General features: G+C 46.6%; 1 long non-coding RNA gene across 1 annotated transcript in view; it reads left to right on the top strand.

Moving 5' to 3' along the window:
• The first annotated feature begins 693 nt into the window (after positions 1 to 693).
• The window catches only part of LOC147103212 (uncharacterized), a 47,014-nt gene continuing 24,374 nt past the window's right edge, over positions 694 to 23,333 (top strand). Inside the window, exon 1 of the long non-coding RNA XR_015072992.1 lies at positions 694 to 786. This is a non-coding gene — a long non-coding RNA (uncharacterized LOC147103212). The remainder of the gene's footprint in view (positions 787 to 23,333) is intronic.

Raw genomic sequence — 23,333 nt, 5'->3', positions numbered from 1 at the left:
ACATTTTTAGTTTTTTTTTGTCCAACAAAAAAGACCTGTGCCCTTTTTAAGAATTGTTGTAGGATTTGGTCAAAATAGAAAAAATAATCTAAATGGCCCATATTTTCCGATGCCTACGGGTGTGTATGAGCTGTATACACACACCCATAGGGACATTGGAAATGCCGGCTTCAGGCATGCGAAATGCATGCGCTGAAAACCGGCATTTCCGATCTGTCAAGAACGCTCTTGACAGATCGGACGCCTGCCCCGGAGAAGGGCCTATGTGGGTGGAGAGTTCGGCTTTCTGCAGAATCTCCACCCGCTGAAAACCCTTAGAAATCTTACGCCTGGTAAAAACAGGCGTAAGGCCTGCTTTTACCAGCATAAGAGTTCTAAAAAAGTAAAAAAAAAAAAATTTTTTTCACTCATTTATAATTTTAAAATACTTTAAAAAAAGGTGTTTATTTTCAGCCCCGTAAAAAGCTTCAATTATTTTTTTCAAAAAATTAAATTTTTGTTTAAAATATTTAATTTAATGTAATTTTAACACATTTTAAAAACGTGATTTAAAAAAAAATGTATTGAATGTTTTAGTGTCTGTTTTCAGTGATCCTCATTCATACTTTTGACAGGTCTATCTGTCAAAAGTATGAAGTGTGATTCCCTTCTTTCATTGGCTCGCCTGGTCCACGTGCTCCCAGGGACGTTTGCGAACTGCTTGCGTCCCTGGGATACATGGGCCCTCTGCATTTTGACTGTGGACAGGCCCAGGATCGGAAGTGTCCGGTCCTCGGGAACCCTCAGGTAAGGGTGTAGATTTTTTCCCGATAGGAGGCTTCCTGCGTGCGGATGCCTCCTATCGGAAATTACAGGCCATTAAGCTAAATTTCCCCCTTCTCTGTCCTGCCTTAAAACAAGTCCTCAGATATTGGACTGGTTACCTCTTATATCTCAGTCTCTATCCTAAGAATCCTCCTTGGCATGCCTTGCCTTGCCTTCTGCTGTCGACCCAAGCAATCTAAGATCTCTGTGACAAAGATGGGGGTGATGAATTTCCACGGGGATTCTCCCGCTCATCCATCATAACTTCGGCAGAAGAGCTGCTGAAACCCCGGAAAAACAGCGTAAATGGAAGGCGAGTGGGGGAATCCCCGTGGGAATTCACCCCCAAGGTATTTTTGTTTAATTTTGGTTAGTTGCTGTCCCTTTAACTCCACTCACACAAGATCAGCAATTTTTAAATAACTGACTGCAGTTCAGATGCTTATGCCCAACTCATTCCATGTTGAAGATTTCATTCGTTATAGTCTGGAGAAAAATAATTCAAACTTAAACAAATGCTGTGTGATTGGTTTATATTTTTATTTGATGATTGTTCCGTTTTGAATTTGAACGGTCAGATATTCAAAATCTAGAAAGGCCCAGTAACTCAAAAAACAAACTGTTGGAGTCAATTTTCATGCGACCCCTTTTAGCAGGTTGGCAATAGGCAGAGCCAATCCGTTGCCCATCTGATAAAGTTCCCCGGAGGCCCAGACCATTTTTATAGTCGGGCCTCATTAAAATGAGGCGAGCTGTCACTGCTAAACGAGTGCTGAAGGACAGCCTGTCAATCGGGGAGGTGGCGGGAAATCTGATGGATCGTCTGTGGAGCTGAGCGAACAGTTGCGATTTAAAGAACAGGGCCAGGTGAATGGGTGGGGGGAGGGTGCGGGGGGGCTGTGAGGGGGGCGCGCCGGGCGGGGGTGATGTGGCACCAAAGGTCTGGCAGAGAGCAGGAAGATTTTTTGTGTAGACTCAGGAATAGCATTCAACACTGCACTATAGTTGTATAGGAGCGGCCTCCAGACGATGGTTTGGCCATTTTAAGCAGTGTCCCAGTGCGTGGGGCCTGTGGCTGGCTGAAGATTGGCAAGAAGGGAGCAGTAAGTGCTTCACATTGATTTTGGTCTCTCTGTAGGTGTCAGCTGTGGCTCAGTGGGTAGCGCTCTCACCTCTGAGCCAGCAGTTTGTGGGTTCAAGTCCCACTCCATGAGACATGAACACAAAATCTGGGCTGACATTCCAATGCAGTACTGAATGAGTGCAGCACTGTCAGAGGTGCCGTCTTTCGGATGAGACGCTAACCACCAAGGCTCTATCTGCCCTCTCCGGTGGATGTAAAAGATCCTACGGCGCTATTTCAAAGAAGAGCAGGGGAGTTCTCCCTGGTATCCTGGCCAATATTTATCCCTCAACCAACATCACTAAAACAGATACAATAGCAAAATACTGCGGATGGCAGATATCTGAAATAACAGCAGAAAATGCTGAAAACAGGCAGCATCGTGGAGAAGGAAAAACAGAGTTAACTTTTCAGGTCGATGACTCCGACCAGCTGAGTGTTTCCAACATTTTCTGCTGTTATTTCACTAAGACAGATTATCTGGTCATTATCACATTGCTGTTTGTGGGAGCTTGCAGTGTGTAAATTAGCTGCCACGTTTTCTGCATTACAACAGTGACTACACGTAAAGTGTTTTGGGACGTCCTGAGGTCATGAAAGGCGCTATATAAATGCAAGTCTTTCTTTCATTCTTTCTTACCGTCCGCATTCCCAGCCGAGAAATGGGGCAGTAGAGAGACCAAAATTGGTTCAGTATTGTTTAAAGCGGGGGCAATTAGAAAATCCCATGAGAGGAAACAGTTTGAGGCCTTATAGAAACAATCAGGTAGCACCTAGTCAGTGTGATATTCCTGAAAGTAAGGGGAAAGCCTGTGAGGATAGCATATCTTTGCATGTAAGGGGGGATTCTATGATCCCTCGGATTGGGTGGCGCCCATTTTAGGGCGCTAACGTTGATCCCTCACCCCCCAGTGAGGAGCTTTCCCGTCAGGAAGCGCAGGATCGCAAAATCACCCCAATGATGTGGCCAAAGGATATTTGAAAAATGAAGTTGGAATTGTACAAAATATGGGGGAAAAGATTGGGTGGTGCCCATTTTGGGGCGCTAACGTTGAAAAAGTTAGCGTCCCTCCGCCGTAACTGACGGAGGTGGGGTGCTACTGGAAGGCGCTCCCCCTCCTGCTTGGGGCACTATTACTGAATTTCACGGCGCTATGTGCTGCCACGCGCGACGGCACATAGTGCCACATCATTGCAAGCCTCCTCCCCTGATTAAAGGGGAGGGGCCTAGAACTGCGCGCACCGGGGCCCTGCCGGACCACTGGGGAGCGGGGTGCCTTGGAAACAGCCCAGCACTCAAGAGGAGCACCGGGCTGAGCGATCGCAGCCGGCACCCCGCATACAAAAGTGAAAGGGGGCAGGTGCTGGCAGTTGGCCAAAATTAAAATGGCCGCCCAACACCTGCCCTTTAAGTAGTGCCACCACTGCTGCAAAAACACCCCCCTGATCCTGTCGGACATATTGTCTGGCGATAGGTCAGGGGGCGCAAGGGAAGTTTTAGGCCGGGCGCTGTGCACGCCGATGACCCAGGGGCGCTAACGAGAGGCGCAAACCAACCCAATTCTTCCCCCAGGAACTCGTCAACCCATTATTAGAACAGAGCAAAGCACTGTTTAGAGTTGAATGTTTGGATAAAAGTTACATTTTGAGCTCAGCTCCCTGCTAGTTGTTTTTCTTTTGATATTATGCAAATCCGAAATCCATTAGCAAACAATGGTGCACAGTCGGGGAGAACCTCCCCAGGTGGCCAATGACCACTGATGAATTGGCCCACTGGATTGCCAGGGAACTTGAACACCACTAAGACGATAACCTCCTAGAGCATAGGTTTTCAAACTGGTGTCTCCAGGTGTCTGTGAAGGGATCTTGGGAAACCCATTAGATCACCAGATTTCTGTTCATACGTCATCAGATTTGCTACCTTACTTGCAAATTATTTCTGATCCCATAGCTGACACTGACTTTTAGAAGCTAGATAGGGGCTATCTGGGGAGGTATCAGTATTGGTAGGGGATCCCCAAGACACAAATATTTGGAGACATCTGCCCGAGAACCACAAAATCACTGGTGGGTTTTCAAATGTGCTGGTTTGGAATTTATTTGCCACTCAATTGCACAACTTAACAGGAGCTACTTTGTAGATGTTGACTGCAGAAAGCTGCAAAACATAGTGGAGCAAATTACCAGTAATATGATGCTATTCAGGTGCAGAAAGGATTACAACAAGCACATGGACACCACCATTATCTTCAAGGTATGGAGTCTGACTGCAAGTAGTCTGAAGTGACGCAAAATTCAGATGATTGAAATCATTTTGTATCTAAAATCAGATCACAGTTTCTCCCTCATATATTTTGAATCTTTTTTCTTAGATGTTTAAACTGGAACTTCTTTTCATTGTACTTTCTTTTTCTTATCCTTCTCAAAAATGTTATAATTGCTTCAGATTATCTGAGTTGTTTTTTCCCTCATATTTGAGGTAAATGTTTAGTGTTGAGGAATAACGAGGTTGATAAATGGAACATACAGGTAGTTTAATCTGGGAAACCTCTGTGACATCTGTGGCTTTCTTGGTTACAGCGTCCACCACGTATAGTGGGCAAATCGCGTTGACACCAAGTCGTCGCTATAAGCAGTGGGGTCTATAGTACTTTTTTTTTACTGAATTCATTCTTTTACACCCAGTTTAAAAATATTCTTCCGCACTTTAGGTCCTCCTGTTTCATTCCCTATTCCCAAAGAAGTGTCTCTTTGAAGTTCTCCAAGGCTCCTGCTGATGTCACTCTATGCCCAGTTGTCATGTGGTGCATCAGGTGATTGTAAAGCAACTCACCTTTACCTTTACCAACAACAACTTGCATTCATGTAGTGCTGCTCATATGTAGCAAGATGTTACAGAGCACTTTGGACATTTAGCATGGGGAAAGGGGTGGGGAATGGAGAGGCTGGGTCAGGGAACTAGAGATATAGTTGAAGAGGAAGATTTTGAAAAAAAGGGAAGTGGCAAGGAAGGAGGAAACTAGGTAGAGAATTTCAGGAATAAAAACAGGAAATGCTAGAAATACTCAGCAGGTCGGGTAGCATCTGTGGGGAGAGAAACAGAGTTAACGGACTGGATTTTTACAACCTCGACGGGTCCGTGGCGGGCGACGTCCGTGGCGTGTGGGGTCCTGGCATCTGTCCCGATCCCGGCCTCCAACAAAATTTTACATTAATAGGTCTTCTTAAGCCCGCCCAGCGAGGTTCCCGGCCAATTATTAGGAAGCGGGTCAGTTGACATCATTTGATGTTGCGTCATCAGCCGGTTTCCTTAAAGGGGCCATGTCCAAATTGATTTTGACAGTTCTGCTCTCAGTGTTCTGCAACATTGAGGTGCTGCAAACACTGACAATCACTGCACAAAGGTGCACGGCTGCACCCAAGCTCTCCCATGACTCCCTCCATATGCTTATGGAGGGAGCCACAGCACGCAGGGAGGTTCTCTTCCCTTCCAATGGGCGCAAGACACCTCCCCAGGAAACCAACGCAGCCTGGTTGCACATTGCACAGGAGGGCACAAGCAGGGATGTCGTCAGGAGTCCCTGGTTGCAGTGGTACAAACCTTTCAATGATCTCACTAGATCACGAAACATTACTGCCAAGCCACACTCAACCTCATCCATCCTGCTGTGCCTCTCATCACATCCCCATCACTCTGCCTTCCCTACCCTACTTCTGCACATCCTTACACCAACTTACCTTGCACCTCCAACCATCCCTCTCTATCTACATTATCACTTCCCCATCTCACTAGCCACCCCTCACACTCACCCTCATCCTAGCCTAATCATACCAATTAACAACACACAAGGGTAGGCACTTGTGTGTTTTAGCCAATGTCCATGTGAAGTTCCTGGTAATGTGCTGTCAAATATTGAAATCTTTATTTTGAATACTTTGGCCGCGATATTCTCAGTGGTGTCAGGATGGGGCGGGTCAGCTGGTTTCCGGGTTCCAGTCCCGCCCCCAACTGCCTCCGCTCTGCAGATGTGATTTTCCCTTGATTGGCCTTGTTAAGCTCGCCCTGCAGGCTTACCGGCCAATTAACGGGAAGCAAGTTTGATGATGTCATTTGATGATACGTCATCTGCCGGTTTCCTTAAAGGGACCATGCACAATTTTATTTTGACAGTTGATTTTTCAGTGTTTGACAGCATTGAGGTGCTGAAAACACTGACAACCACTGCACAAAGGTGAACGCTTGCACCCAGGCTCTCCAATGACTCCCTCCATATGCTTATGGAGGGAGTCACAGTATGGAGGGAGGATCCCTTCCCTTCCAAGGACGGAAGAGACCTCACCAGGACACCAACTTACCTTGCACCTCCACCCAACCCTCTCTATCTACTTTATCACTTCCCCATCTCACTAGTCACTCCTAACACTCACCCTCATCCTACTGCAAGCATACCAACTAACAACACACAAGGGTGGGCACTTGAGAGGTTTAGCCAATGTCCATGTGAAGTTTCTGGTAATGTGTTGTCATACAGTGAAATCTCTTCTTCAAAAAATGCCTCTTATTGGACAGATCTGAGCACACATTGAGAAGTGTGGTACTGAGTTCCAGTGATTGTTCAGTCATAACTGCACCCCCTACCCCGCCACCGCCCCGCTATAGTGATGTGTGTGCATGGAATGGCTTGGACATTAAAAGGATGCTTCACGGTGCTGGTGTGGGATGGTGTCAACCTGGCGCATCATGTGGCAGCCAGGGTTTACAGCATCAAGTGAAGAAAGTCTGGCCATGGTGTTGCCATCGCTGGCCTCCCGGCCAGCAATTTTGTCAGGGACTGATGCCCTGTGTCCAGTGCAGCATCAGGTGATGGTGGAGAAGGTTGGTGATGAGGTTGGTGATTTTGGTGTTGGGGATGATTGTAGAAGGATTCGGAGGACCATGGTCTGATTGTTTCATTGGCTCCGATGTTGCTGGAATAGATGGCAGCTGCAGGTGAGATGACAGAAGCGATCTGTCACTGGTGAGAGAGGTTCTTCCAATGAGGTAGCACTGGACATACAGTTGGATCTAAAAACTTGTAAGCTAAAGAAATCTCTATATGTATTAAAAATGCAGTAACCAACATTTTCTTTGCTCTGAAGCTCACCATCTGCAACATGGAATCCTTTACACCACTTCTGCAACGGTCATCTTTTCACAAACATCAGACCAGACTCACAACACGCCAGGTTGAGCTGGCGTGTTCCCTGAGCAGCGGGTAACCAGTGGGGGAGAAGGTAAAATTACAAGTAAGCCTCAAAAGACTCTTAAATTGGCTGTTAACAAGCCATTTAAACCAGAAATGTCTCCCCCGCCGCTTGGTGTCGGGTCAGTTCTGCGCTGACAGACCTGACACCTGGGAGACTCACATGAAGGTGGGTTGACAGCAGGTTTCCTACCAGCTGTCAATCTTTGTGATTTTGACAGCGGTCCCATCTCCAAACCCACACTCTGAGCGTCAGCAAAATTCTGGCCTTTGCCTTCTTGGACAGGTTCATGTGCACCTTTGGAAGTGGCTTAGTGAGTTGCAGTGAATGGTGAGACATAATGTCCCCCCCCTCCCCCCCCCCCAATGGTGATGAGTGTGAAAGGAATGGCTTGGACATTGTAGCGATGCTTTATGGTGCTGGTGTGGGGTGGTGCCAACCTGGGGCATCATGTGGCAGCCAGGGTGTACCGTTTTAAGTGAAGCAAATCTGGACATGGTGAGGCCATCACTGGCATCCCGGGCAGCAATGTGTATGGGTGATGGTGCCCTGTGTCCAGGGCAGCATCAGTTGATTGCGGAGAAGGTTGGTGTGGATGTTAGTGCTGCTGGTGTGCCCGGTGCTGCTGGTATTGGGGCTGATCGTGTTGGGATTCTGAGGACCAAGGTGAGATTTTTTCAAGGGCACCGATGCTGATGGAATAGATGGCAGGTGAGGTTGAGATGACAGAAGTAATCTGTCAATGTTGAGATAGGTTGTTCCAAGGAGGTGGCAGTGGATAGAGAGATTACTCCAAACACTTCAAAAGTGCATAAAGCTCAAAACTGGGTTCCAAATCATTAATGCTCCAGCTTCTAAGATTGGGAAGTAAACAGCTGTGAAATGGTAGGTTTTATACCACTTTTGCAGCTGTCACCTATTCACAGCAATCCAGTCATTGAGAAGTCAACATACTTACCTGACGTGATAGCCGCTCTCCGGGAACCTTGTTGAAAACCTAGTAAAATGGTAAGTATATGGGGAAATGGTTCTTAACTACCTTTTAATAAGCTTTTAAGTATCTAAATTGGCTGACCCGCCGCTTGGTGTCGGGTCTGTTCAGGGATGACAGACCCGACACTTGGGAAACTGACAAGGAGGCGGGTTTACAGCGGGATACCGACCCGCTGTCAATCTTGGTGATTTTGACAGCAGGCCCGCCTCTGAACCCGCCCTCTGAGCGCTGGCAAAATTCAGCCCAACGTTTCAGATCAATGACCTTTCGTCAGAACTTTTGTCAGCTTTTGTTGAGAATTTCAGGGGCAGAAGTGTAATGATTGAATAACTGGCCGTCGATGGTGGAACTGAGGGATAGAGGGATGAGTCGAAGTCTTCTGTTAGAGGTGCTGAGTAGAATTAATGGATTGGCTGAAATTATGTGTTTTTATGTGTGGGAGACTCCAAGTGTGAATCCATGTTCAACTGCTCTCTGGCACAGGATATTTATATATCAGTGCACTATTTCAACTCTAACCCCAAAATAATTATGTTTCCCAGAGACAACCGACTAACAAAAGTATGAAACCAAGAGATAAATTAATTCCTTTAATGTTCAGTTTCATGCTGCACGTTGGTAAATAACATTTAAAAAGAGCTGCCATGTAAACATGTATTTGGGGGATTCCTAGTTTTTATATCAAGGTAATAATCAAATTGTTGTTTGAACCATTTTAAAGCTTTATCCTGTTTCCCTCCACCAAAAACAAAATACCAGAAAGTTTTGAGCCTGTTAAGTTCCTGGGAATACAATAGCCAGGAATATCCTGCTGTGAAAATTCAGTGCCAGTGCCACCATTTTGGTTGCTACGGTAGACTTATACCGTGGAAGGCCCCGCCTCTACTGCAACACAAACTTTCCAGTGGTTCCCCAGCCCCAGTTCTTTTTGTCTGTCTTCTCGTAAAGTTTTACATTTTGCAGTACTGAAAGATATGATTGGTCATATAACATTAACACATCATCAGTCACATCATAATGTACTCTGATTATAGAGAAATGCCTTCCAAAATACTTCACCAGGCAACATTCGTGCTTTAAAAAGCAAAATAATAGTTTAAGGGGTGCACCCTGCCAAGATTGAACTGTCAGTGGTATGGACACTAACAGCCTGTAAAAATAAATTGTATTTTTATTTATTTTAAAAATGCATTTTACAAATAGCTAATCTGAGAAGATTGGCCTTTTCAATGGCACTCTTGGCAGCCGTGTTATTTTGGATCCGATTGCTGTGATAAGCCTTCCTACTCCCTGCTGCCTGGCCCTGTTTCTGTGACAGGCTGTGGTACAGGGACAGATCCTCCCCCCTTCCCCAGAAAATAACCGAACTATTGTGTCTGCCACTATAACTGACTCTGATCACAAAGGCAGCCGGGGCGAGAAAAACGGAGGGGCGAACTGCTTTAAAAAGCGCGAAGTGATTTTAAGTGAGAAGAAGAAAAAAAAACGCTCTAGAAGAAGGAAGTGAGTGGACATTTTATGGAAAGAATTCAACTAATCCCTGCGTCAAAGGGTCTGCTGGTGGAGAGGATGAATGCTGAAGCTGCGTTGTTTGAAGAACCAAACCCCACCCCCACAAAAATCCCATAACTTGGAATAACTCAAAACAAATTTGATTAATGACTGCTTTCAATTAACAACTGTAGAATAAACCAACTTTTGAACGTGTGAAGCGTGTTTGTTTTAAAGAAGCCTGCTTCCGTTTTGCTAGCCGAGGCTTGTTCAAATGTTGAAACACAGAATCCTTTCAAGGGCCCCTTTAAAACTGTTAAGTCTTCCTACACGAATTCCACAATTTAAAAAAAAATTAAATACAGTAAAACCTTTCTACTGCGACAACCCAAGGGACTGATTACAGACTGATGGTTTCTATAGACCGGTCATTACAATAAATACATCAGGACGGTGCTTGAGCAAGGCTCATTGGCAGGTGGTCCCTGTGGCAAAGCTGGACTGGCAAGACTCTTGCAATGGTCTCACCCCCCAGCCCCCCAGACACATATTTGCAGACGCACTGGACATAATCTGTGCCCTTCCTACTACAGTGTCACAGGCTATTAGTTAAATAATTGTGTTTGTAACCAAATCTTGCAAATAAACCTAATCACAATATAATTCGCAAAGGTTGCACTGTGTTTTAATAAAGGGCCCTATTCATTTATTCTCATGTTTTACCTGGGGTGCCTCTGAAAGCCAACAGCTGTGACAGATTCGGCAGTTTCTTTGTCTGAACCGTTTCGGGAGATCTTTTAAGGTTGGCAGCCTGGATGAAACAGTAAGCAAGCGGACAGCGTAATTACAGGGCATAGAACCACAAACACTGGGCTGATTTCTTGGAAGGTTTACAGCTTGCGGATGTGCAAGGGGAAGTAGCGCAGGCATAAGACAACAATAATTTCCTTCCTGGCCCTAATAAGGAGGGGCAAAGCTATTGGGAATGAGGCAAGAGGGACAAAAGGGCCGTTCAGTGGCTGAGCCTATCTGACACAGCACATCCAGCTCTCCAAGAGATATTTACTGTTTAAATTTGGGAAAAGAAAATAAACCATTGGCACATGTGCTGTACACAGTCTTTCCTAACTAATAAAACTGCCTGCTCTGTGCCACTGTGTAAATGAATTCACTCAGGACTGGCTTCACCTGGCATAACATTTCCTTATTTGGACAGCACGTTAAAAAAAATAACTTTTCTTATAAGAAAAACCATAAACTTGTGTCAATTTTTAACTCCATTTCACCGAGCAGAACAAATTCATTAAGGATACAAAATGCTCACAATTATAAAGATTTAAAAAAATAATTAAGTATGAGACAAGTGGGTGACTGTCCTTGTAAGGTAGTGGTTTTCAAATTGTCTGTGTAGGGGGAGCCCCCGCAAATATTGACCCACTCCCAGGCACCCCCTGTCCTAACTTCCAAAAAACAGTGTCAGCTAACCAAAGGCAAACAGTCATTTCATTGCAGGAAATGTTGGGGGGCGGGGGTACGGTTGCGGAGAGGAGAGAGGGAGGGAGCGAGAGAACGAGAGAGAGAGAGCGAGAGAGCTAGTGAACCAACAAATACAGAAAAAGACTGAAATCTGATGATGGATATACGGAAATGTGGTGGCCTTGGTTTGCAATCTGTACCTTAAGGGACGAGTCGTTTGATCTTTTTTTAAATCTGCGGTTCAACAGTTTTTAGTATATTTTTCAATATTTTCATTTTTGGTTTTCCTAAAAGCAGTTAATTTGTCAATTGAGGAAAGTGCAGAAATAAGCTAATTGAAATACCAGTCATACCATAGATCCCTTTATGAGCTTGTGGCCTTTGCACCTGCAAAATCAAAAGGAATTGTACCTCAACCCTATTTGTACCTTTGGCCCCATACAGACTTGTATTCGGCTTGGGTCAGGATGACCTGAATTGAATTCAAACCCCCTGGGTCTATCCTGTGGGCTGCCCTGAGTCGGTTCATGGATTGATAGGTATTGCATTAAATTACATTCCTCATGCATGCGCTGAGTTTTGATTTACAACTCAAATCACCACGACTTGTGCACCAGATATTTATACCAGTCTGATGTGAGTCCCCTGCCTCACAGCCCCAGACACCTCCAAGGTTAAACGATGGGAGATTCCACTCTGAGATAAAATATGCATCAAAGTGACTTCCTAGTTTGCAACATATACAGATTGATAGGCCATGTATAAATTGCAATTATTCAAAGTTTTGAGTTAATTTAATATATGCAATAGGAGATGAGGAGAGGGGCTGCAGTAATTCTCAAGTGAACCTCTTTGTTGAGTGGATCAATGTCATTAACTGTATCTGCAGAAGTATTCAGGAGCTGAACCCTCTTACCTATTGGACTAAATAGTTTTGGGGAGGGGGCTTTATTGGGAAGGATAAGATTTTTATTTAAAAAATAGCCAGGGAGACAAAAAAATGATGCATTCTTCTGAATTTAAATGACTCTTTCTCGTTTCCGTTGATCTCAGCGTATCGCAAAATCTCACGTAGGGAAAATATCCGTGCAATTGGTCACGCGCGAGGATAGGAGCATTACCACAGTGAGCTCTGGGCCCGACAGGAAATAAAACGAAACAAGGAAGATTTTCTGGTTGCTAAGTCCAGTGGTGTAGGAATGCAACAGGTGCTGGGGGACTGAGAAATCTGGCGTCGGTCCATAGAGCTGAATCCGTGCCACTTTTAGTGTCGAGACTAATCTTCTGACAGGCCTTTTAGTCCAGCCTATATACCTTAACACATCTAGTGCCATAGCTTTGAAAATACAAAACCTCCCCTATTGCAAAAATGTAAATCTGAGCGATGCTAATTCACATGGAAGAGAGCACTGAACGTGTTTGTGGAGTTAGGCACTTGTGAGGGTTAAAAAGCAAAGCATTTATTTGCTTCTTTGACCCAAACAACACCTCTATTGATCACCTGATACACTAGGCAGTTCTGAAAAGCTCATCTGTAAGCTCTGTGAGAGGAAGTAATATCCATCTAATCAGCTCTCCAGGGGAGAATAATGTGGGCTCGGGAGAACGGATGTGCCGCCAGTATCATTCACTCCAGCAACATAGCAAGAAATGCTGGCAGCTCCTTCTCAAAACAATGTCAGTAAACTCTGAGTGCCACAAAAAGAATAGAGAGTCAGGAAAGAAAGTAAACAAGTGGACTTGGCCATGACTAAAGTCGTTTGAGCCAATCAGACAAGAACATAAAATCAAACAAAACGACAGGGCTGCCTGTATTTTATTCCTTTTAGAGAAACACAAGGGAATACATCATGCAGACTTCTATTAATGAGGCAAAAACTGCTGATTACTTATCTCACTGATTTATTGCTTGTACACTCTAATAACCTCACCAGTGCATTATCGCTGCATAAAGCATCCTGCACAGAATCTGACAAATTCTGTACAAGAGGAATGCACAATGTTTTGATTAGTAAAACAATAATTCTGCTTCTGGATTTGTAAAACCAATTCCATTTGAAACATTTCTTTCCTTCTTTCCTCACTGATTTCTTCCTCTTCTCTCCTGAAGACAGTGGCCCCTTGCCAGATGTCCTCTGGTATCTTACCCAATGGGCTGTTAATCGCGTGCGGGCTTTACCACTGAATGTCCACACCAATAGTTTCAGAAGGGCTAGTAGCTATTTTTTTTAGTCTGCCCTCAACCTTACTGTTTTGAGATCCTATGCTTAAATCGCTGTCAGCCATACTATATTTATGGAAAATCTCTCACAGAACAGAAGAAACCTTCAACTCATACGCTTCCCTGCTATTTTGTTAGAATCAATCTGTATATCCAGAACATTTTGGATATGTACGCTAACTCTAAACTGCTAAATTATCTTGAAACTTGGTACTTTTGCCACAATAGTCGTGGGTTTGGATTTAGTTGACCAGACACAGTGGGTCCTTTGCAGCTGTGGCCAGGGTATTAGTTAGCCACGGTTAGATATTAGAAATTAATATTCTGGAATTTTATTTGATTACCTTTGGGAAATCAGGGAGTTTTGTACAGAACGTTCCTTTAGGAGAGTAAATAACTGGGGTAGAGTTTATAATAAGCCAGATTGTATGTGGTCTGTGGAAGGAATGGGCCTAATCAGCTTATATTCTTATTGCAGTGCTAATGTTTGGTGATCAGACATCATTTTCAGTTTCCTGACAGTATTATGAAAAATGGAAAATTCCCTGTATTATGTGGAAAGGTGTGCCAGATTTTCAAACAATAGCAGTGTTTGGGTTATCTGCAAACTTGTTTCCTCTTCCATTTTGAGCTGTATCTGGGATGATAAGCACCGGTCATACCAATAACTGCCTAATAGCAGCTTACCAATCTTCTTAAATGCTAAATAAGTTGCACCTGATAAACCCTTTCATGCACCACATATACCTGCCCCAATAACCCCTCAACAATATGCAATCAATGAAATAGATACAGCAGTACGTACATACCCCCTTTCCATCTCCACAATGACATAACATTCTGCTTTGAGTCCGGGTACAGGAAACTCCCATTTAAACGGCACCTAAATATCTGGAATTCTCTATTAACCGGCAAAATTCATACTCCGAAAACAACCCCTCAATAACCGGAAATGTTGCCGAGTCCGAGTTCGAGTCTCCCGCGGTGGCCGAGTTAGTCAGTGGGGGTAGTTCTCCAAACTGCCACTACTCGGCTTCTTGGCGCTGTCGGAAGTCCAAACACCTCAATAACAGGAGTCTGACTCTCCCGCGCTGCCGGAAGTACCCAATTACTGTATACCGCACATTTCTTTATTATTTTATTTTTGTTTGTTAAAAATAGCCTTGGAAGATAACCCTCTCCGTCATTCGGAATTTTTAATGAACCAGCACCATCCCGGTCCCGTTGGTGCCGGATACCAAAGAGCTTCCTGTAGATTGTGGAGATCAAATCAAATCAAATCAATTCAACTTTTATTGTCATTGTTAGTGCACAAGTGCAGTACAACGAAATGTAGGCTTGCGGCTCCCGAGAGTGTACATTTGGATTAAGACATTTAAACATTCAACATACATTTGGCTTGTAGTATATTAACATAAACATAACCATAATAAAGTGCATTGGCAGATGTGCAGGCTTTAGAGTTTCTTTGTGGAGTTCAGTAGGATGACAGCCCTGGGAAAGAAGCTGTTCCTAAATCTGGTCGTACGGGTGCGAATGCATCTGTAGCGTCTCCCAGATGGCAGGAGGGCGAACAGACTGTGGCTGGGGTGGGTAGGGTCTTTGATGATGGACCGTGACCTCCGTAGACAGCGTTTCTGGTATATGTGCTCTATGGTTGGTAGCCGGGTGCCGGTAATGCATTGGGCAGTTTTGACTACCCGCTGCAGGGCTTTCCAGTCATAGTAGCTACAGCTGCCATACCATACTGTGATACAGTTTGTCAGGATGCTCTCTATAGTGCAGCGGTAAAAGTTAGAGAGGATCAGGGGTGACAGGTTACATCCCTTCAGGATCATGGGGAGGAAGGTAAACAGGGGGAACTAGGCAGAGCTTTAATATCAAGCGGTGAATACTTAAAATAAGATTTTTGTCCTTTCTGATGATTGGGCCATTGGAAATATCGTGACTGGGCAGGTCAGCAGTTTCAAATTAAATTCCTTCAATTACAAGAACCAATGTCAAATCTTGATCTTAACTGATGTTCGCACTTGGGGCTGTCCTTACATGAGCATACAACTCACCGTTGGGTTGCCCCATCCAGAATGCTGTTATTTGGATAGAGGCATTGAGATATAGTTGGTTTCGCTATAAACTGTTCAACTCCATTCACCAGTCTTCTTCCTTCTTAGGCAGTTCCACGGAAGTGAGGATGACTTGCTTCCACATTAAAAATGAGTTCTCAGGTGACTGATGAGTCCAATGCGGGACCTACAGTCTCTGTCACAGATGGGGCAGATGGTGGTTGAAGGGGCGGGTGGGTGGGGTGCTTGGGTTGATGTGCGCTCCTTCCGCTGTTTGCGCTTGGCTTCCGCTTGCTCCCGGTGAGGAGACTCGAGGTGTTCGGTGCCTTCCCGAATGCTTCTCCTCCACTTTGTGCGATCTTGGGCCAGGGATTCCCAGGTGTCAGTGGGGATGTTGCACTTTTTCAAGGAGGCTTTGAGGGTGTCCTTGAAGAGTTTCCTCTGCCCACGTGGGGCTCTCTTGCTGTGTCACAGCTCTGAGTAGAGCGCTTGTTTTGGGAGTCTCGTATCGGGCATGTGGATGATGCGACCCGTCCATCGGAGCTAATCAAGCGTGGTCAAAGCTTCGATGCTGGGGATGTTGGCCTGAGCGAGAACACTGACGTTGGTGCGCCTATCCTGCCAATGGATTTGCAGGATCTTGTGGAGGCAGCATTGGTGGTACCTCTCCAGTGCTTTGAGGTGCCTGCTGTACATGGTCCATGTCTATGAGGCATACAGCAGGGCGGGTATCACTGCTGCTCTGTAGACCATGAGCTTAGTGCCGGGTTTGAGGTCCTGGTCTTTAAACACTCTCTTCCTCAGGCGACCGAAGGCTGCACTGGCACACTGAAGGCGGTGTTGGAATTCGTCATCGACATCTGCCCTTGTTGACAGTAGGCTCCCGAGGTATGGAAAATGGTCCACGTTGTCCAAGGCCTTGTCGTGGATTTTGATAATCGGGGGGCAGTACTATGTGGCGGGGGCAGGTTGGTAGAGGACCTTTGTCTTACGGATGTTTAGTGTAAGGCCCATGCTCTCGTATGCTTCGGTGAAGGTGTTGACGATGGTTTGGAGTCCATCCTCCGAGTGAGCGCAGACGCAAGCGTCGTCTGCATACTGTAATTCGACGACAGAGAATGGGACGATCTTGGATCTGGACTGGATCTGGACATCGGTACAAATGGAATAACAGATGTGGCCTCTTAAAAATGCACTGCTTCCATTCTTGAAGAAATTGGTTAAAAAAATGTCTTACGGTTTCCCTATTAATTAATTTAAAGGTGAAAATAGTATTTGCACAGTTCCCTCATCCTTTGAAGAAACGTCTTGCGATCAACAGATACAATGTAATGATAAAATGTCTTGTCCAGTTTCACTCAGGTTTATGACAGCAGTAAGCAATCTTAACTGATCACTGAATGGGTCCATGAAGTACCTTTTACATTATTGATTATTCCTTCCTTAACTGTTGTTGTAAAACACTTTTTTAAATCCATGCTGATGTGCTGTCAATTACTCTCTTTCAAAGCAGAAATTCAATTCATTTACTGTTGTGAATAAACATAAATCTTAAGTTGTTTCAACTACTCCCATAGGCAAAAACGTATATACAGGGTACTTCTGTGTGAGTTATACTATCCTGTTAAGTAAATAACCTACGCGCATATGTTTATTTATTAATTATCTTCTGATGCATAGCGACAGATGGTGCTGGTGGCAGGGAAGACCAAAAATAATTTAGGTTCTGTGTCTATAATGATTTTTCCCGTTCATAACCTTTTTAGAGCTCATAGCTGGACCCCTTACCTGAACAATGTTATAAGAACATAAGAAATAGGAGCTGGAGTAGGCCATTCGGCCCCTCGAGCCTGCTCCGCCATTCAATAAGATCATGGCTGATCTTCTACCTCAACTCCACTTTCCTGCACTATCCCCATATCCCTTGATTCCCTTAATATTCAAAAATCTATCGATCTCTGTCTTGAATATACTCAACGACTGAGCATCCACAGCCCTCTGGGGTAGAGAATTCCAAAGGTTCACCACCCTCTGAGTGAAGAAATTTCTCCTCATCTCAGTCCTAAATAGCTGACCCCTTATTCTGAGACGGTGACCCCTGGTTCTAGACTCCCCAGCCAGGGGGAACATCCTCCCTGCATCTACCCCGTCTAGCCCTGTAAGAATTTTGGATGTTTTAATGAGATCACCTCTCATTCTTCTAAACTCAAGCGAATATAGGTCTAGTCTACTCAATCTCTCCTCATAGGACAATCCCCCCATCCCTATAACCAGTCTGTTGAACCTTTGTTGCACTCTCTGTGGTAAACCACTTTTATCGTTCACTATCGTTACACTATAGTTATCACTGTTATATTGTTCTCACTGTTCTCACTGTTGTATCACTATACGAGGTCGCCTCTTGTCACACTGTTATACCTGGGCTGACCATCACTGACTCCGCCCATGGCTCCACCTACCTGCCCAGGTATAAAGGTAGTCGACTGGCTGGTATTCCTCCTTGCTGGATCCGATCACCCATGAGGGTGGGCTCTGTTATTTAGTCAATAAAAACCTATAGTTACTTTCCTAACTCGTCGCTTTTCATTGGACGAATTGATAGGTATATCACTCTCTCAATGGCAAGTATATCCTTGCTTAGGTAAGGAGACCAAAACTGTACACAGTACTCCAGCTGTGGTCTCATCAGCGCCCTATATAATTGCAGTAAGACGTCTTTACTCTTATACTCAAATCCTCTTGTAATAAAGGCCAACATACCATTTGCTTTCTTAATTGCTTGTTGTACCTGCTATTAGGCTTTCAAATACGCTGGGACAGACGACACTCACTCTGAGGGTGATGAACTGTTCTGTAGCTAATTATTGGGGAAGTCACAGACTTTTCTTCATGGTTCGTGGATGGACTCTCACAATTTGATCCCATAACAATTTGCTATGGACTATTTCTATTGCTATTTTTATTTGAAGTTTTGCAGCTCAGTTCAGATTAACTCAGACCCTCCGATTTTCCCTATATTTGACCCATTAGTGACTTGAGTCACACTGAATGTCTAGTATTTGCCGATCTCCATTTTGGAAGATAACTTTTGTCTTTTTGCTCTTATAGGACAGAAAGAAATTGCATTTATGTTGCACCTTTCACTTCCTCATGATGCCCCAGTCACTGCTGCTATGTAGGCAAAAGCAGCAGTCAATTTGTACACAGCAGGATCCCACAAACTGCAATGAGATGAATGACCAGGATCTGGTGGTGGTGTTGGTTTAGGGATCAATGTTGGCCAAGACACTGGGAGAACTTACTGCCCTTCTTGAAATAGTGCCATCCATTCTTTTGCATTCACTTGAACAGGTAGCTGGAGTTTCAGCTTAATGTCGCAGATGAAAGATGGTACCATTGACAATTACTATTAATACTGCACTCAAATGTCAGCCTAGATTATGTGGCAAGTCCTGGTTCTAATTCAAAATGATTTCCACATCAACCTCTGTCTATGCCATCTTCACTTGCCAGTAGACAGTGTCCGAGCTCAGCATCTAAGTGTCTTATAGACATTACTTCTAATCCCATTAGAAATATTAATCTCCCTCAGCAACACAAAAAAATCCTTCTTCCCAAACAACACCACTGGCTCAGAATTTTTAGTTAATGGTTTGAACTATATAAAACAATGAAATAATATAAGGACTAATTTTCTTGATCGGCAAGTTACCTGGTTGCAAAGGTCAGGAAAAATGGGTAGAGCGATGGTTCGGATGATCTCCGTCCTTTTCACACTGCCCCGGGATTTGCAGGAGGCAGAGCTTGGCCTGCATCTGTAGTAGGCGCAGGCCCATCAAAGACATTTAAATGAGGTGGGAGGCGATATTCCTGACCTCCTCCCTTATTTTTTGACCAAAGAGTCGGCACGGGCATTGAGCATCGGTTGGATGCCCCAGCGCAGGAGCGCCCATGAAATATGGTTCTGTGGCTGTCCTTACCTGGTCTGGCCGATATGTGACTCCAGACCCACAGCAATGTGCCAGCTGTGGCTCAGTTGGTAGCACTCTCGCCTCTGAGTCAAGAAGGTTGTGGGTTCAAGTCCCACTCCAGGAACTTGTGCACATAAAATCAAGGCTGACACTCCAGGGCAGTACTGTCAGAGGTGCCGTCTTTCAGATGAGATGTTAAACCGAGGCCCCGTTTGCTCTCTCAGGTGGATGTAAAAGATCTTGTGGCACTATTTTGAAGAAGAGCAGGGGAGTTATCCCCGGTGTCCTGGCCAATATTTATCCCTCAACCAACATAACAAAAAACAGATTATCTGGTCATTATCACATTACTGTTTTGGGACCTTACTGTGCGCAAATAAGCTGCTGCGTTTCCCACATTACAACAGTGACTACACTCCAAAAGTACTTCATTGGCTGTAAAATGCTTTGAGACGTTCAGTGGTCGTGAAAGGCGCTATATAAATGCAAGTCTTTCTTTCTTTCAATGTGGTTGACTCTTAACAGCCTTCTGAAAAAGGCCTAGCAAGCCACTCGGGGCAATTAGGGGTGGGCAATAAATGCTGGCCTTGCCAGCGACGCCCACATCCCGTGAATGAATTTAAAAAAAACTTGCACATATATCTAAGTTTAGTTCACACCTATTTTGTAAAGTTAAATTTCTAACAGCATGGGCCAAACGTGCCCTAGACCAAGGGAATTATACAGGCATTATGATTAATTAGGTAATGAATACGGAGGTGGAAAAACAAAATGGTGACTAATACATTCCAACATTTGTTTGGGCCCGTGAAAAAGATGAGTGCCTACAAACTGCAATTATTGCATAACACGCCAGGGTCATAATTATGACGTAATGCGTTGGGTGAGGGGCGAGGGTGCACGTTGCAGTCACGTATATTCATTGGGTGTGGCTGTGCATGCATCTGCTATCAGCATGTTTTCTGACTTGCTATGCATGACTTTCAAACCGATGATGGTGGTAGTGGTTGTCATGCACCTCGTGATTAGAGGATCAGAAAATATGCTGAAAATATAACCCACAGAATCAGTGGAGATCCTGTTTATGGCTTTTCAGACTATGGCCTAGAAATTCAGTATAGCCACTTTTGGGGCGGTAAAGTCGGGCGGCCGCTAAAGTTTGCGCCCGCTGGAAAGTGGAGGCCACTTCGCCGAAATTCAGTAGGTTTGGGCAAGGAGTTTGCTCGAGCGCTAAAACTGGCGTTGCACGGCTATCTTTAGGCGCTAAGCCGGCGGTGCAGACTGATACCGCCGAGGCCGGGCGCAGCGCAGGTGCGGTCATGTTTTGATTGACAGCAGACACCCTGGCGCCGGCCAGCTCTTAAAGGGGGAAGGGTCGACTTGGTCTGCTGCCACGCCCTGGATACTGCAGCCCTCCAGCTAGGCCTAAACACTGCTGCTGGAGAGAAATAGCGCCAGGAAGGATGCAGAGGGCCCGTGAGCGAGCGCAGCGCTTCTCTGCCCATGATTTAAAGGTGCTGGTGAGGGCTTTGGAGAGGAGAAGCCATATCTTGTTCCCGGACAGTGGCAAGAAGCCTGCCACCAGGGTGTACAGGAGAGCCTGGAGGGATATCGCCCAGAGGGTCACAGCCACCTGCGATGTCCCCAGGACTGGTGTCCAATGCCGGAAAAAGTTTAACGACCTCACTCGGATTGTCAGGGTGAGTACCCTTTCCAGTGTCCTCCTCATCCTTGCATGTACACCTCACATTATGGGCAAAGGGACCTCAAAGCCCTAATGGCCAGCCCTCATCCAGCAGCTATGGCACTGGCATGAACATCAATTGCACTTTCTGCACTTTACACACTGGCCAAGCTATTCGACCATGGGAGGCGGTGCACACAACAACAGGGCACCACACTGTACTTAGAGGCCGTCCTTTCTCTTGCAGGCCAAGCTGGCCCAGAATCTGAAGAGCCGGACTGTCACCGGGGGAGGCCGTCCCGAGTTCCAGCAGCTCAGTGACCTGGAGGAGCGCGTGGGTCGACTCATGGGTGGCCGACTGATTGGCCCCGTGGCATGTGGAGATGCCGACCCTGTGCTGGGCCCCAATGGTAAGGACATGACCTTTTGGACCTCTCTCGTTCCCCTTGCGCTTCAGATCTACATCCTTTGCCACTGTCCGACCAATGCGCAGAATGCCACCACTCATGCCTCCCTCGCTGATGCCCTGTCCTCACTCTAAAGCTACTCTTGTGCCTTCCTGCTTTCAGCTGGTGAGGAGGAGGTCCCTGAAGCTGCGACTGACAGTCCCTCGGAAGAGGAGGACGAGGAGGAGCAAGAGGAAGGCGGCCCATCGGGGGAACCCTCATCCGCGCCAGGGGATGGCAATGCAGGGGACACGTCTTCCCTGGAGGAGAGCCAGGGGGAAGTGTTGCAGGGGGGTGTAGCTCCTGTGCCCAGTGGCGTCGAGCCACGCAGGAAGGGTCGGTCAGCTCGGCTGCCTTCTCCCCAGAGGGGGGAAGTGTTGCAGGGGAGTGTAGCTCCTGTGCCCAGTGGCGTCCAGCCACGCGGGAAGGGTCGGTCAGCTCGGCTGCCTTCTCCCCAGAGGGGGGAAGTGTTGCAGGGGAGTGTAGCTCCTGTGCCCAGTGGCGTCTAGCCACGCGGGAAGGGTCGGGCAGCTCGGCTGCCTTCTCCCCAGAGGGGGGAAGTGTTGCAGGGGAGTGTAGTTGCTGGGCCCAGTGGCGTCCAGCCACGCGGGAAGGGTCGGCCAGCTCGGCGGCCTTCTCCCCAGAGGGAAAGTCCGGCCTCCAGTCCGGAGACGGTCCTCGCCCAGGAGGTGCGGCTCCTTGATCAAATGTCCGCGGACTCGGATCGTCGGCACACCGAGTTCATGGGGGTTGTGGGACGGTTGCCTGAGGCCATCGAGTCCCTGGCTCATAGTGTGTCCGATTTCAGGGCCTCTCAGGCCAGGGGTTTCGAACAACTCGCGGCATCACAGGCCAGGGGTCTCGAACAATTCGGGGCAGCCCAGGACGCGAGTCGGGCCGAATTCAGGGCAGCACAGGACGCGAGTCGGGACGACTTCAGGGCAGCACAGGCAGCGAGTGGACAGTTGATCAGTGGTGCCGTGCAGTCACTGGCTGGTCTGATGCGGGCACAGACCAGGGCAGTACGGGCACTCACTGCTGCCACACTCGCTGTGTCAGGCAGGCATCGCCACAGCACCCGCCGCGCTGCAGCAGCACAGCGGTCTGGCCTTCAGCAGGTTGCTGCGCTTGCTGCAGTGCCAGCCCGGCCGAGTGCCACTGTCTCAGGCGAGCAGCGAGCGCCTGGCATCAGCCAGCTTGCCCCCATTGCTGCAGCCGCCACTGCCACTCCCCCAGCGAAGCTGCCACGAGCTGCTGGAGAGACTAATGCTGGCCAGCCACAGCTGCAGCAGTCAGCAGCCGGCCCCTCGAGGGCCAGAGCTCATCTAGGCCGACCCCCAAGGGCATCTGCCGTCACGCAATGTGCCCCTCAGGAGCCTTCCCCCAGCCTTGCAGCACCCACAGGGCCCAGGTTGAGGCGGAGCAGCAGGTCGGCCAGGGGCCGGAAAAGGCTGGACAAGGACTCGCCCTCTCGGCACACAAAGTAGAGTGTGTTGCCAAATGTTTTTTTATATGGGGGTGGTTGTGTTGTCTATGGGGGGGGTTGTTTTGGTAAGGCCGAGGATGAAGGCCATTTGGATGGAAAACTTTTGTTATTCCTCCCCAGGTTGTGGGAGTGAGTTATGTGTTTAACTGTTTTTTGGGGGTGTTGTCTGTTTTTGGGTTTCATGTGGGAAGGGCCCTGAGTTTGTTCAATAAAGCTTTTTCTTTATTCAGCTTGTCCATGTGTGATGTTTGAAGTGGTTGTTGCGTTAACCGGCTGAGGGCTTGCGGAGCGGCTGCATTCATGTCCCTTCATTGCCACAAGCCATTCCCT

This window comes from Somniosus microcephalus, chromosome 20 (assembly GCF_052327205.1).
Source record: "Somniosus microcephalus isolate GS21.2 chromosome 20, FLI_Smic_1.0, whole genome shotgun sequence".
Classification (NCBI taxonomy): domain Eukaryota; kingdom Metazoa; phylum Chordata; class Chondrichthyes; order Squaliformes; family Somniosidae; genus Somniosus; species Somniosus microcephalus.
The sequence above is the reverse complement of the archived record's forward strand: the minus strand, read 5'-3'. Positions and strand labels throughout refer to the sequence as shown.